This window comes from Rutidosis leptorrhynchoides, chromosome 10, assembly GCF_046630445.1.
Source record: "Rutidosis leptorrhynchoides isolate AG116_Rl617_1_P2 chromosome 10, CSIRO_AGI_Rlap_v1, whole genome shotgun sequence".
NCBI classification, from domain to species: domain Eukaryota; kingdom Viridiplantae; phylum Streptophyta; class Magnoliopsida; order Asterales; family Asteraceae; genus Rutidosis; species Rutidosis leptorrhynchoides.
In genome coordinates, this window is record NC_092342.1 from 255,777,053 (window position 1) to 255,794,477 (window position 17,425).

The 17,425-nt window shown below is 35.9% G+C and overlaps 1 non-coding gene across 1 annotated transcript; it reads left to right on the top strand.

The window, feature by feature from the left end:
* Positions 1-12,723: 12,723 nt before the first annotated feature.
* Positions 12,724-12,830, top strand: LOC139873851 (small nucleolar RNA R71). Its single transcript, XR_011767564.1, has one exon. It is a non-coding gene; the product is annotated as a small nucleolar RNA R71 (small nucleolar RNA).
* Positions 12,831-17,425: the final 4,595 nt, after the last annotated feature.

The following is a 17,425-nucleotide window of genomic DNA, read 5'->3' on the forward strand; positions in this document are numbered from 1 at the left end:
ATTTCCAGAAGATACGTCAACACCTCCAACTTCTTAAAATTTCGGGACGAAATTTATTTAACGGGTAGGTACTGTAGTGACCCGAACTTTTCCATGTTTATTTATATTAAATGAAATTGTTATTTACATGATTAAATGTTTCCAACATGTTAAGCAATCAAACTTGTTAAGACTTGATTAATTGAAATAGATTTTATATAGACAATTGACCACCCAAGTTGACCGGTGATTCATGAACGTTAAAACTTGTAAAAACTATATGATGACATATATATATATATATATATATATATATATATATATATATATATATATATATATATATATATATATATATATATATATATATATATATATATATAGTTAACATGATATTATGATATGTAAGTATCTCATTAGGTATTTTAACAATGAGTTATATAAATAAAATTGAGTTTATTGAATTAAGAAACTCGAAACGATATATATAACGATTATCGTTATAACAACGTTTTACTAAATACATATGAATCATATTAAGATATTGATACACTATGTTTAATCATGATAAATGATAAGTAAACATGTCATTAAGTGTATTAACAATGAACTACATATGTAAAAACAAGACTACTAACTTAATGATTTCGAAACGAGACATATATGTAACGATTATCGTTGTAACAACATTTAACTGTATATATCATACTAAGATATATTAATATATCATAATATCATGATAATGTAATAATTTAACATCTCTTTAGATATAATAAACATTGGGTTAACAACATTTAACATGATCGTTAACTTAAAGGTTTCAAAACAACATTTACATGTAACGACTAACGATGACTTAACGACTCAGTTAAAATGTATATACATGTAGTGTTTTAATATGTATTCATACACTTTTGAAAGACTTCAAGACACTTATCAAAATACTTCTACTTAACAAAAATGCTTACAATTACATTCTCGTTCAGTTTCATCAACAATTCTACTCGTATGCACCCGTATTCGTACTCGTACAATACACAGCTTTTAGATGTATGTACTATTGGTATATACACTCCAATGATCAGCTCTTAGCAGCCCATGTGAGTCACCTAACACATGTGGGAACCATCATTTGGCAACTAGCATGAACTATCTCATAAAATTACAAAAATATTAGTAATCATTCATGACTTATTTACATAAAAACAAAATTACACATCCTTTATATCTAATCCATATACCAACGACCAAAAACACCTACAAACACTTTAATTCTTCAATATTCTTTATCTAATTTATCTCTCTCAAGTTCCATCTTCAAGTTCTAAGTGTTCTTCATATATTCCACAAGTATAGTTTCATAAAAATCAAGAATACTTCCAAGTTTGCAAGTCTACTTCCAAGCTTTCTAATCCATTCCAAGTAATCATCTAAGATCAAGGAACCTTTGTTATTTACAGTAGGTTATATTTCTAATTCAAGGTAATATTCATATTTAAACTTTGATTAAATTTCTACAACTATAACAATCTTATTTCGAGTGAAAATCTTACTTGAACTGTTTTCGTGTCATGATTCTGCTTCAAGAACTTTCAAGCCATCCAAGGATCCTTTGAAGCTAGATCTATTTTTCTCATTTCCAGTAGTTTTATCCAGAAAACTTGAGGTAGTAATGATGTTCATAACATCATTTAATTCATACATATAAAGCTATCTTATTCGAAGGTTTAAACTTGTAATCACTAGAACATAGTTTAGTTAATTCTAAACTTGTTCGCAAACAAAAGTTAATCCTTATAACTTGACTTTTAAAATCAACTAAACACATGTTCTATATCTATATTATATGCTAACTTAATGATTTAAAACCTGAAAACACGATGATCACCATAAAATCGGATATACGCCGTTGTAGTGAAACCGGGGGCTGTTTTGGTTTGGATAATTAAAAACTATGATAAACTTTAATTTAAAAGTTGTTCTTATGGGAAAATGATTTTTCATATGAACATGAAACTATATCCAAAAATCTTGGTTAAACTCAAAATGAAAGTATGTTTTTCAAAATGGTCATCAAGATGTCGTTCTTTCGACTGAAATGACTACCTTTACAAAAATGACTTGTAACTTATATTTCCGACTATAAACCTATACTTTTTCTATTTATATTCATAAAATATAGTTCAATATGAAACCATAGCAATTTGATTCACTCAAAACGGATTTAAAATGAAGAAGTTATGGGTAAAACAAGATTGGATATTTTTGATCTTTTTAGCTACGGGAAATGTTTAACAAATCTATACAAATCATATCCTAGCTAACTTATATTGTATTATATATGTATTCTAATATATTATGTAATCTTGGGATACCATAGACACGTATGCAAATGTTTTGACATATCATATCGACCCATGTATATATATTATTTGGAACAACCATAGACACTCTATATGCAGTAATGTTGGAGTTAGCTATACAGGGTTGAGGTTGATTCCAAAAATATATATACTTTGAGTTGTGATCTAGCCTGAGACATGTATACACTGGGTCGTGGATTGATTCAAGATAATATATATCGATTTATTTCTGTACATCTAATTGTGGACAACTAGTTGTAAGTTACTAACGAGGACAGCTGACTTAATACATTCAAATCTTTAAAACATAATAAAATTGGTTGTAATTATATTTTGATCATACTTTGATATATATGTACATATTTGTATAGGTTCGTGAATCGATCCGTGGCCAGAAATATCTGTGAAAGTGAGTTATAGTCCCACTTTTAAAATCTAATATTTTTGGGATGAGAATACATGCAGGTTTTATAAATCATTTACAAAATAGACACAAGTACGTAAAACTACATTCTATGGTTGAATTATCGAAAGATAGATCTATTGGGCCTAACAAACCCTATCCAAAGTACCGGATGCTTTAGTACTTCGAAATTTATATCATATTCGAAGGGTGTCCCGGAATGATGGGGATATTCTTATATATGCATATTGTTAACGTCGGTTACTAGGTGTTCACCATATGAATGATTTTTATCTCTATGTATGGGATGTGTATTGAAATATGAAATCTTGTAGTCTATTGTTACGATTTGATATATATAGGTTAAACCTATAAGTCACCAACATTTTTGTTGACGTTTAAAGCATGTTTATTCTCAGGTGAATACTAAGAGCTTCTGCTGTTACATACTAAAATAAGGACAAGATTTGGAGTCCATGTTTGTATGATATTGTGTAAAAACTGCATTCAAGAAACATTTGTCGATGTAATATATTTCTATTGTAAACCATTATGTAATGGTCGTGTGTAAACAGTATATTTTAGATTATCATTATTTGATAATCTACGTAATGTTTTTAATACCTTTATTGATAAAATAAAGGTTATGGTTGTTTTAAAAATGAATGCAGTCTTTGAAAAACGTCTCATATAGAGGTCAAAACCTCGCAACGAAATCAATTAATATGGAACGTTTATAATCAATATGAACGGGACATTTCACGTTATAGAGCCGATACTGCATGTCATGAGAAATCTATTCACTTGAAGACCCCAAGTGGGGGAGAGTTAATTATTCATGGCGAGAGACGGAGAAGACTTGTGCCATTATGCACTTATGCACGGGCACGTCATTTTCTTGTTAGTAGTGGCATGTCTTTTCTTGCCTATGTAGTTGATACTCGTGAAGAGCCGCCATCCATTCATGAAATTCCGGTGGTTAGTGAATTTGAAGACATTTTTCCGGATAAATTGTCGGGTGTTCCGGCAGAAAGACGTTGAATTTCGTATTGAGTTGGTTCCGGGTGCTACTCCCATTGCTAAGACTCCTTATCATTTAGCACCAATGGAAATGCAAGAGTTGTTAAATCAAACCCAAGAGTTTCTTGAAAAGGGTTTTATTCAACCGAGTGCTTCGCCATGGGGCGCTCCGGTTTTATTCGTGAAGAAGAAGGATGGTAGTATGCGGATGTGCATCGATTTTTGGGAGTTGAATAAAGTGACGATAAAGAATCGTTATCCGTTGCCTTGGATTGATGATTTGTTTGTCCAACTCCAAGGTGCAACGTATTTCTCTAAGATTGACCTACAGTCCGGCTATCACCAAATGCGGGTCCGTGAGGAAGATATTGAGAAAACGGCTTTTCGAACGCGTTACGGGCATTATGAGTTTTTAGTTATGCCTTTCGGTCTTACGAATGCACCGGGGGCATTCATGGATCTTATGAACCGAGTGTGCCAACCTATGTTGTACAAGTCGGTGATTGTGTTCTTTGACGACATACTTGTCTATTCGAAGAGTATGAAGGAACATGAACATCATTTGCGTGGTGTGTTGAAGACTTTGCGGAAGGAGAAGTTGTATGCAAAATTCTCCAAATGTGAATTTTGGCTAAGGGAAGTTCAATTCCTTGGCCATATTGTGAACAAGGATGGTATTCAAGTAGTTTCGGGGAAGATTGAGACGGTAAAAAGTTAGGGACGACCGACTACGCCTATGAAAATCCGAAGTTTTCTCAGATTGGCCGGTTATTATCGTCGGTTTATCCAAGACTTTTCTAAAATCTCTTCTCCATTGACAAAGTTAAAGAGAAAGAACACGAGATTTAATTGGGAAAACGAGCAAGAAATTGCTTTTCAATTGTTAAAAGAGAAGTTATGTCAAGCTCCGGTATTAGGGTTTGCCGGAGGGTGTGGAGGACATGACAGTTTATTGTGATGCTTCTTTAAATGGTATTGGTTGTGTTCTAATGCAACGAGGTAAAGTCATCGCGTATGCCTCTCGACAATTAAAGGAACACGAAACGAGATATCTGACTTATGATCTTGAGTTGGCGGCGGTTGTTTATGCGTTGAAAATTTGGCGCCATTACTTGTATATATATATATATATATATACATGGTGTCAAGTGTACGATTTATTCAGATCACAAGAGCTTAAAACATATTTTTGATCAACGAGATTTGAATTATCATTAACGTAGATGGATGGATGTGGTGAAAGTCTATGATTGTGAAATACTTTATCATCCAGGTAAGGCGAATGTGGTCGCGGATGCATTAAGTTGGAAGAGCCAACATCTGGCGATACGAGTAGGATCGTTACGCATGATTATTACTAACAATTTTGTTGTAAAGCTTGGCGAGACTCAAATTGAAGCCTTTGTTAACAACAAATATGAGGAACGAATCGTGGGCCAAACGGAGTCTATTACCTTAGGCCCGCATGGTTTGTTATCCTTTCAAGGACGAGTGTGGGTGCCTAGAATGGGAGATTTCTGACGAGTGCTACTTGATGAAGCACATAAGTCAAAGTATTCCATTCATTTGGGCGCGACGAAAATGTATCTTGATTTAAAGAAGGAGTATTGGTGGCCGGGCATGAAACGTGATGTTGTAAAGTATGTTGAACAATGCGTCACATGTTTGCAAGTTAAAGCCGAACACCAAAAGCCGTATGGTACGTTAAAACCGTTAGAAATTCCAAAATGGAAATGGGAGCACATTACCATGGATTTCATCACAAAGTTACTAAAGACGGCGAGAACCCAATTTGATTCGATTTGGGTAATAGTTGATCAATTGACGAAAAGTGCCATGTTTCTTCCCATTCGGGAAGCGATATCATCGGAGGCTTTGTCTAAGTTATTTATCAAGGAGGTGATATCGAGACAAGGGGTTCCTATATCTATTATTTCGGATCGAGATACCCGTTTCACATCTCGGTTTTGGGAAAAGTTTCATGAAGATATAGGTACACAACTGAAATTGAGCACGACGTACCATCCTCAAACGGACGGTCAAACCGAACGTACGAATCAAACATTGGAGGATATGTTACGGGCGTGTATTTTTTATTTCAGTGGTAGTTGGGATGAGCACTTACCATTGGTGGAATTCTTGTATAATAATAGTTATCATACTAGTATCGGGATGCCACCTTACGAGATGCTTTATGGGCGTAGGTGTTGAACTCTGATATATTAGGGTGAAGTGGGTCAAAGAGAAATCGGGAGTACCGATTTGGTTTTAGAGACGAATAGCAAGATTGATATGATTCGGGCTCATTTGAAAAAGGCTCAAGATAGACAAAAGGCGTATGCCGACAAACGAAGGTGACCGATTGAGTTTCAAGAAGGTGACATGGTGATGCTTAAAGTTTCGCCATGGAAGGGTGTTATTCGGTTTCGAAAACGAGGAAAGTTAGCTCCTCGGTTTATTGGACCATTTAAAATTTTAGCTCGTGTTGGTGAAGTTGCATATCGTTTGGAATTACCCGAAGAGCTTGCGGGGATCCATAATACATTTCATGTTTCCCATCTCCGTAAGTGTCTTGCGGATGATTCTTCATGGGTGCCACTAGACGAGATTGAGCTAAACAATAAGTTAGAGTATGTTGAGGAGCCGATTGCTATACTCGATGAAAAAGTGAAAACGTTGAGAAATAAAGAGATGAGAACTTTTAAAGTTCAATGGCGTCGAAGTATAGGTTCTGAGTTTACGTGGGAATCTGAAGAGTTTGTGTTGGTGTATCTTCCTGCTTGTCATGCGGCTTGGATCGCGAGGTCGCACTCCGGTTCAAGTGGGGGAGAGTTGTAAGATCATGTTTTCTCATAATGGGACGCCGTCCAAAATGGTGGGACGCTGTCCAAACTTGAAGGGCTGGACGCCGTCCAGTATTCTGGACGCCGACCAGATGAACTGGCGAGCCAGCTGTTTTGTTTTTAGATATTACAAAGGCGTATTTTTGTATTTTCACTTTGTGGACGAATTTAAGGCACTAGATCAGTTGGGGGAGCCTCATTTACACCACTTTCACCAACCTTATCCCTTTCCACTTGAATTCTAGAGAGAGAGAAAGATCTAGAGTGAGAGAGCTAAAATCAAGGAAGAAGAAGGTCGAATCGGGGCTTCGTGTGAGCTCTAAAGTGGTTCATTTAGTCCCTAGCTACATTTTGATTGTAGTGGTAACTCTTAACCTTGATTTCCTTGTTTTATTTGTTTAAGGGTTAGGGTTTGGGTTAGTAATGAACATAAAACCTAATTGTTAGTGTTTTGGGGGGTTTTGGGGTAAGTTTGGGTCATGAGGACTCAAAGATGACTAACCTAGGGTTTTGAAATGTTAAATTGTGTATATGGGTCTTAAATGTTAGTAAATCTCTAGCACACTTAGTGGTTAAAGTGAATGGGTGTATATGGGTATGATAGTGACCCAAATGAGTGTGTTAACCTTGAAATAGGTCAAATGAGTCTTTGATGACCTAAGTGGGTTAAGGGGTGCGAAAATGAGATAACTTTGTGTTAAAAGGTGTATTAAGACCATAATTGAATTGTTGGTAAGGGTTTGACATAATCCCGACCTAGTGTTAGAATGAATGGTGCAAATGGGTCACGTTTGCACTATGGGCCAAATGGCACTTGTATGGCGAATAAGTTAGTTGACCAACTCGAATGAATAATTGATATATGTACTTAATGTATTAGGTACTTTGCTTTGAAGTGTACGGAAGTGTTTAATCATCACCGACGTGTAAGGTGAGTGGAATAATTATGCGTGTACGTATATAATGTATTTATTTCTGTAGCGTGGAATGTGGAATTGTCGCGGTGTTCAAGACACCACATTCTACGTAACGAGTGGAATTGTCGCGGTGTTTAAGACACCACTCATTGGCTTGATTGACATGTGAAATAGTCGCGGCGTGTAAGACAACACATTGTCATGGGAGTGGAATTGTTGCGGTGTTCAAGACACCACTCATTGGTTTGATTGACATGTGGAATTGTCACGGTGTTCAAGATAACACATTGTCATGGGGGTGAAATTGTCGCGGTGTTCAAGACATTACCCGAGGGATTAGTGATTACGCGTCGTATGTACACTAATGGATGTTATGAACTCTGATGGTCTCTAGCAATTACCGTTCCCTTGTACGATTGGTTAACCATGGTTGTGTGAATTTTGTATTAGCATATTTAATTGTGAACTATATGCTTTTGGTGTCGCTAGCTTATTGTGAATTGCGGATATTGGTTTATGCATAATGTTTGCATAGTTGTCGAATTGCTAGCTTGTATGAGGTATTGTGTAATTGATTGCAAGTAAGTAGGTTATATATGTATATGTATAATTATTGCATTCACTAAGCTTTAGCTTACCTTCTCGTTGTTTACCTTTTTAGGCTTCGGCGTAGACAAGGGCAAAGGTATTCGTTTGGAATAGTAGTGGCTCTCGGGGGTTTAGCTTTTTGGAAGTTCGACCAAGATTTGGGTAGTTTAACCCCAAACACCATGCTCTAGTGTCGTTTGGAAATTAAACTAGTACGGTTGAAACTTGTATTTTTGAACGAAACTCGTAAAACGGCCGATGTGGGCCCGATGTTGTAAAACTTGATTTTATTGTGGAAATCTCTTAGTTTAACTTATATTGACATGTTGTGAAAAGGTTTTCGCTTAAAAGTGTCGGCAAGCGGGTTTTCTGCTCATGTAAGTTGGACATCCAGATCAGAACCTGACAGTTCATTTGGACACCGTCCAGATCTTCTGGACACCGTCCAAGGCTTCTATGTTGGACGTCGTCCAGATAACTGGACGCCGTCCAGATGTATTGCTTCAGAATTTTTTTTTCAAGCGTGTTTTTGGTATAACGAAGTCGGGTCGCTACAATCATCCTCAACCTCTTGTTGAGCTGCATGACATTTACCCCTACCCTTGACTCCGATACTCTTTTGGCGTTTACCATGTGATCTCATGGGTTCGTTAGTCTACAAGACATGACAACAAGAGAAAAACATTGCGGAGAGGTAAAAGTTAGCATATAAACAATTTTGCTTTCAAATTCCAAACATTATTTCCAAGTTGACTTCAAATATTTCACAATTAGTTTCATCATGCAAAACATGTGCGTGTATATGATGCATGAATAAAACAATTGCATTTAGACATGGTCAAATGTGAAACGAAACAAGGACAAACCACTTGGTGAAATTTCAAACTTTACATAAAGTTGCAACATTTAGCTCATGCAATCAACTGTCAATCACAAGTAGTATCATAAGCTAAACATACATTATACTTTATCATTAAGCTCATCTTGGTCAAACTTGGTCACCATGAATCAATTGCAAAAATTCAACGCTAGTCAAAGCCTAATTAGTTTAAAATTTGACTAAGACCAGAGTATTCATCAAATTATATCAATTCTTCATGTTATGGCATAAATATACCGTAAACAAGCACCTTATCAGTAATCACATGGTCAAATTGGTCAAATCCATTCAAAACCCTAGCTTATGAACCCTAATTTTCAATTTCAAATCATACAAGCATGAAAGATGGATTCAAAGCAAGATAATCATGGTAGACTAACAATTAAGCATCAACAATAACAATTAACCCTCCAATTTGGCTCAAAATCAAAAACCCCCAAATTGGATGAAGCCTAGAATTTCAAAGTTGAAATCGATGTAACTAAGCATGCATATCATGTTAATAAACATCAATGTAGTCTAGATTCATCAACAATTTGACTATTAACATCATAAATCAAGCATAATCTACGATTTAAGCATAAAGAGAAAAATGGTAAAAATCAACCAAATCATGTTAAAGAGTGAATTAAAATGATAGACTCTTACTTTTCCCATGTTAGATGATGAAGATTTGCAAGAAAATTGATGAAATTTAAAGCCTTGGGTCGATTTAGGTTGATTAGGGTTATAGTAGCGCCGCTATTAGAGAGGAAATTGAAGTTGGGTGTGAAGAAATGATGTTTTGTTCGTGCAGAATTCTTAAGTAGCAGATGCAAAAGCGCCGCTTTTCAAAAAGGAGCGTCGCTCCTGACAAAATAGAAGCGTCGCTTTAGAGAGAAAAGTGTTGCTCTATGCGAACTAAAAGCGCCGGTTTTGAACACAAAAGCGCCGTTCTTGGCTACTGTCCATTTTTGACACAAAATCACAGGTTAAAGCATCGCTATTGTAGTAAAAGTGTCGCTCTTGGAAGTGAAAAGGGCCGCTCCTAGGTCAAAAGCGCCGCTTTTGTACCTGATTGCAGTTTTTCTAGTTTTAAGTCCATTTTGACCCATTCACAAACTATTTTTGACGTTTTCCGGTTTTACCCATATGCATGTAATGCAAAAACATAAAAATGAAACTAAGAAAAGGAATATCATACAATTCTAAACGGAATGCAATTAAAAGAAATTATATACATAATTGTAAAAAGTTTTTGACGAGTCTATCACCCGACTCCCATTCTCTTGAGATTTCAACTAATCTCGGGGTGGTAAACTTCCCTTCCCTTTGAGCTAAGGGAAATATTTTCATTACCGCCACCACTTAACATTGACATTAACCAATCATTCATTACCTTAGTTTCATTGATTAACTCCTTAAGTTTGACTTTCTCATTTTTTGACAAGTTTGACACTAGGTGTTTTCTCAAGTGTTCATCCTTTTGGATGAAGCCCGATGCACCCGCCCAAATAAATTTTGCATATACTTTTCAACAACGTTGTTTTGATTTTTGGGTTTACCTTGAATTCCCTTGGTTAATCCCCCACTACCTTTAGTTGGTGAACCAACTTGCCTTGTGCTTGTGATGCATTGCACACTAGCAATAGCTTGTGGTGTATTGATGGAGTTTTAACACGTTTGGTTTTTATGCTCATGCATTTCTCTTTATCCCAAAGAGTCAATTTCCCGGTTCTAAAGTTAAAGAAGGAGCCTGCGGTTGCCAAAAATGGTCTTCCTAAAACAAGGGGCACAACCAGGTCTTCCTTTATATCAACAATAACAAAGTCAATGGGAAATTCCATGTCCCCCACCTTAACATTTAAGTCTTCGGCGATCCCCATACTAGAGTTAATTGATTGATCAATTAATTTAACTCCCATTGTAGTGGGTGAAAGGTCACCTAGGCCTAGCCTTTTGTAAACGGAGTAGGGCATGAAGTTGATACTTGCTCCTGAATCGGCTAAAGATGTGAGCATCTCCGAACCGTTTACATTGCATGGGATAAGGAAAGGTCCGGGATCACCCATTTTTGATGGTAGGTTACTTTTCTTTAAAATTCCATCACACTCCTTTTTCAAGAAAGCGGTGGGTGCTTGCTCAACATCTCCCTTTTTGGCCATGAGTGTCTTCAAAAATCTCCCATAGTTGGGCATATTCTCAAGCACCTCCGCCAAGGGGAGTTTAACATAAATATTTTCATTGTAGGGTAAGGTTGACTTACAATCCACATCATTTAGATGTGTAGGAGGTAATGATTGAGGTTGTGAGACCGGTGTCTCATTTTTCTCCTTAGTTGATGTAGCAAGAACCTCGACCTCGTTCGTTTGCGCCTTTGTCTTCAATAAAGTTTCGACCTTTTGCTCTTTATCAACCTTTCCCAATTGAAATTGCTCAAAACCACCCTTTAACTCCTTGCATGTCGACTCGGTAGCCTCCATGGACATTACACTTTTAACTTGGTAGGGAATGAATGTTGCATCGTCCAAATCTTCCGAAAATTGAATACTCCATAATCGGTAGTATCAATTTCTAATGCTTCATCAAAATCAAACTTGTCTCCTTCAATGTCGAACTTGAAAGCTTGAGGATATTCGGCTTGATCCTCTTTGGTTGATTCAATCGAGTTCACTTGAGCATAAGTATTGGTAGGATTTAATGAACTCGCTTGATTTTAGGTTGGATTGGTAGTGTTGCTCTCGATAGGAATAACTCTCATGTTATTTTGGTGGTTTTGTTGGTTGTTTCGGTTATTGTTGTAATTATTCGGGTTAACTTGAGTGTTTGAAGGTAAAGTTCCTTGTGGTCTTTCGGCAACTTGATTTGAAATTCTTCCAACGGTGCTCTCAAGGTTTTGAAATTAGGCTTGTTGGTTTCGGAGTTGTTGCTTCAAGAGCTCATTCTCTTTTATTAGAAAAGCTTCGGTTGATTCTACCTTCTTGATGTAGTTTTGCATGATTTCTTCTAAGCTCTTCGAAGGTTGGGATTGTTGATTGTTTTGTTGAGGTTGTTGATTGTAAACTTGGTTATTTTGTGATTGACTATAACCTTGGTTGTTTTGATAATTTGAATTGGCTTGATTGTTGTAAGGTTGGTTGTTGTAAGGTTGTTGGTTTTTGTATTGAAAATTGTTGTTTCGGTTTTGGTTATAGATGTTGTAACCTTGATTTCGGTTTTGGTTTGTGAATCCGGGTGGTGTATTGGTTTGGTTATTGAATGATACTTGTTTTTGATTAGGATTGTAGTAGCTTTGGTTAGATGTTCCTCCCCGTTGGTAGTTTTGATTACTCACGTAGTTCACATGAACATCCGAATTCATGGGAATATCATTTAGATCAACATGATTGCATTGATTAATTTGAGGACAATTCTTCGTGAGATGTGGACCTTCGCATCGTTGAAAACCTACTTGCATTGAACTACCGTTTGTTGAATCTTCTTCAATTCTTTCCCAAATGTTTGAAATTGATTGTTCAAGCTTGCAAGCGTCACTTGTCCATTATCACTCTCGACTTGTGCTACACTTTTCATTGTCAAATCTCGCGGTGAAGGTGCCCATTCATACGTGTTGACCGAGATGTCTTCTAGCATAATTTCGGCCACATTTAGTGATTTGTACATAAATACCCCACCGGATGAAGAATCAAGATATTGCTTCGTAAAAGTATTTCAACCCCGATAGAATGTGTTGATATACTCCTTCTTCGTCAAACCATGCGGTGGACAAGCTCTTAGTAGCTTCTTTAATCGAACCCATGCATCATACAAACTCTCATCACCCCGTTGTGTGAACCCATTAATCTCCATTCTAAGCCGCTCTACTTTTGACGGTGGAAAGAAATGATTAATAAAATCGTTTGTTAATTCTTGAAAATACCTTATGGAATCAGATGGTAAACTTCACATCCAAGCTTTTGTGTCTCCTTGAAGTGTGAAGGGGAATGCCCTTAGCATAAAAGCGTCATCGGTGACGTTTTTGGTTTTGTAAATATCACAAGATCATTAAAGTGTTGAAAATGTTCGAACGGATTCTCATCAATCAACCCATGAAAGTATGTATCCTTGATCAACGTGAAAAAGTTACCCTCGATCTTCCAATTATCCGCTTCAATTAGTGGTTTTTTAATAGCCGGTGCTATCATTGTTGGTGCCACCAATCTAGCGTTCCACATTGGTATGTCGTTTGGATCATTCAATAATTCTTGATTAACCGGAGGACCATTAGGATTGCCCTCTTCAACGTGAATCGGATTACCGTTTGGATCCATCTCTTCTAAACAAAATGGCAAAGCTTTGAAATTCTTTCTAATACCCTTTCTTCTCTACGATTATAAACCCCGTGCACGTGTCTTTCCGGATCGGAGAATGGATGTGTGAACTCTTGATCCTTGTGAGACCTTGTTTTCATACACCAAAGGTACCTATCCTTCAATCACAACATAAACACAAGCGATTTTCCAAACGAAAAAAATAATATAAAATGCGAAAAGTAACTTCTGTAAGGGTAAACCCCTACGAAAGGATCGAACAATTAAAAGTTTAAACCAAATAACCAACTAGGCTAACCGCATCCCCGGCAGCGGCGCTAAGTAAGTGTGATGCGTTCGTGAGATATACATATTTTACCCTCTAAATTTATATTTGATTCAAACACTGCAATCAAGCACACACAACTAACGAGCATTTAGAACCCGGTTATTATAGCACTTTAATGTAAGTATTCATATTAAGTTCATCCCAAGGGACACAGTGTAAGTCGGATATTTGAAACTATCAATTGTCCTAGGGTTTGTTTGATTGGGGGGGTTTCGATTGATATCAACTAACAACTAAAACTTGCACAATTAAACAAACCTAAATTTATCAATTAAACTAGTAACAAGAAACAAGTAGTGAAGTATTAAGACTTAAAACAAATTAACTAAGACGTGTTCACTTATCTAATCCTCTCTATGCTTGGCTTGCCCCATTTTGCCTATATTGCTATCTCATTAGTTGTTAAACTATTAAATATTTAGGATTACTACTAAACCTCAAATCAAATGATACTCCACGAATTCACATAAGCTTTATATCTTAAGATCAAGTTAAGCATGATTTGGTCATTGAGATTGAGCTAAGGTTGAAATCACTTAAAACCCCCAACTATCGAAATCACTTAAGATAATCGGCATTACTATGTTGACTAGAGGCCAATTGAAAACCAACCTAGATCAAGAACACAATCACTTACAATTCCTAAGCTAGTTGTCTAGATCACCTAAGGTGTTGAAGCACATATTAATTCACTTCTCAAATCACTAAGAGAGCTACACAACATATGTAATCAAAGTCAAGCCTAAAACAAACTCATAGCAATGGATCTTTACCTAACTCAACAACACATGATCATATAATTCATTTAAACAACAATAATCAATTGATTTGGAGCAAACACTAGCATTAGAGATTCATAGATAAGCAAACACAAGAAATTTAGCCAATCATAGCTAAAATTAAACTAATAATAAGCATAGAAATGTAAATCATCATCATCTTCAAGTTATTACAAGTAATCAATGCAAAATATGAAAAGTAAAGTGAAGATTACAACCCAAAATGTAAAGAAGATGAAGATCTAAGCTAAACAATGATGAATCTTGAGCTTGCTTCCTTGAATCCACCCTTAAACACCAATGGATGATGAAATTAGGGTTTTGTATGTGAAATTCGGACCTTAAGCAGCTGCTCCCAAAGATGCATATGAAAAATGACCTAATCTCGTTCCTTTTGTAGTGCTGAAAATTTGGGCTGAAACAGCGACAGGAGTGCCGCTTTTGGACAGGAGCGACGCTTTTGGCTTTAATGAGGAGCGGCGCTTTTGATCAGGAACACCGCTTTTAGCTCTAAACGGGGACGACGCTTTTGTTGAGGAGCGACGCTTTTGGCTGAATAGGAGCAACACTTTTGTTGAGGAGCGACGCTTTTGGCTGAATAGGAGCGACGCTTTTCACTGTAGGAACGACGATTTTGCTCACTGGAGGAAAATGGAGCTGAAATGTGCATGAGAACGTCGCTTTTTTAGTTGGTGCGGTGCTTTTGGCTCACAGGAGCGGCGCTCTTGATTGAGGAGCGGCGCTTTTGATGCTGATTCTGCACTTCTCCATTTTCTTAGCCAATTTTGCCCAAGATTTGGTCAATTTTACACCAAATCCACTTCTTACCCCTTAATTTATCATTTAGCTCAATAGCACATAAAATAGGCTCCAAGATAGTCATAAACCGAGCAAAGTGAGGTAGATATCACGAAATAAAACATATATAGATAGAGCGATATCCAAATTCAAGAAAATCAGATTACACAATTAATCATACCGAAACCGTTTTAATCATAAGTTTCGACCCGTAAATCGAAACCATACAATATCTAAACTCTAATTTAATAGTTTTTCGAAAGCTAATAAATAATAAGCATGTTAAGATCAGTATCATGTCACAATATCTCAGAAAATCAGATTTAAGAACGAAGTTGCACTAAAACCCTAGTTGAACGTATCTTGTTAACGGGTTATCAAAATCGTGTGTTATCTATATGCAAAAGTATTAATTTTTCGAGAGCAATCTAAATATGTAATTAATTTATTTGATTTAAGCATGAAAAATTTGATTTAGGTCAGATCCAATTTTGTGATTTCAATAAAAGCATACAATCGAACAATAAATCACAATAACGCATATAATTAATCGAAGACTTGAGTATAGACTCTATTGCAACCCTATATGAGCTTGAAAAACAATAAAATACGAAAAAATAGAGTTTTTGAATCTTAACCTAATCATACAATTATTGGTATAGATGCGGAGAGCACGATGAGAGGATCATGAATCCGTAATGGATTTAATGATCAAACAACTAATTGATGGCATTCTTGAGGGAGGAAGAAGTCGACCTAGATAATGAAGATGAAGTTTAAAGCGGTGAGAGGGGGAGAGATGAATGCGCGTTCAAATTTTTTTTATTTTTTTTATTTTTGTGTTTTGTGGGTTTGAGGAGTTTAAGTGTTGGTGGGTTGGACTAAACAAGCAATCGAGCCACAAAATAAAAGAATATATCATGGGGAGCAAGGATTTCAGCCAAAGGGATGAAAAAGGGGCCCTTAGGCTCACAAAAATTGTTAATTAAATTCTTATGGTTTTTCGTTAAGTGTCGTTAACCGAAACCTAAAATTCGGAATGTTAACCTAGTGTTTAAACGATTTCGTCGTGCTTTTAATTTATAATATTTCTAATAAATCAAAAAAAATAAATTAAAACTTAATAATTATATAAAATAATTATTAAAAATAAATTACCATACATTTCGATGTCTTAAAAGACGTTTTTCGCGATTTTCACTAACCGTACGTTCATTTTCCAAGTTTCTCGCAGACTTCTAAACTAAAGTATGAAATCAAGTAATATGTAACACATATTAAAATATCTTATTCTTTAAAAAAAAAAATTGACGTAGAAATTCATAGAATTTAACTAACGGTCGTTAAGTATTTATTGGAAAGTTAACAGAAAAGTCGGGTTGTTACATGGTAGGTGGCAATAAACCTTGTGTGATTGTCACAATCGTTTTAGGCTACGGATCTGCTAGCATTATGTGTCGTAAGTGTTACTACTTTTGTATGTATGTATGCCATGCTTAGTTGTTATTGCTATTTACACATATATATTTTACTAAGATTTTGCTTATTCATAGAATGTTGCAGGTGCAGTTGGTTCAATTGACAAGGGCAATGGAAAGACCTAGCTAGACGTTTAGAAGTAATCTTTTGGTAAGTGGATGCTCCGGTTGTAAACCATGTGAAGATACAACTACTTGATTGCGTAACGCCCTTTTGTGTAATTTGAATATGATTTTGTGAATGAATTGTTGGAAGCCTTTTTGGTTTTGTGAATGTATAACGCTTAACGAAGGTTTCCGAAGGGCATGAATTATTAGTATATATTTTCGAAACATGGGAGTCAAGATCAAGTATCTGATGTAGTCATGTTTATGAAATGATTTTTTATATCATGGACATGTGTTTTTGTTCCACTGAAAGCAGAAAATATCATTTAGGACTTTTAAGTTTGGTGAAGAAACGGGTCAAGTTGATTTTTGTAACTTCAGGCTTGGAGAGGCTTACTGTGCGCCTCGCAATAACCCTGTAAGAAAAAATTTATAGAGTCGTGGGCATTTCAAAGTAGGTATATGATTTAGAAGTTGAGAAATCAATCAGTTTTCTGTAGAAATCGTCTTGGACCTATGGAGTTTAACGTGATATCAAGTGAAGAGTTTTAAAATGATAGAAATAGGTAGAAAAAGGGTTTCTTAGATCAGAAAATTTGATTATCTAATCCAAAGCTACATGTTTCGCAAAAAGTAAGACGAGGCATTGGCT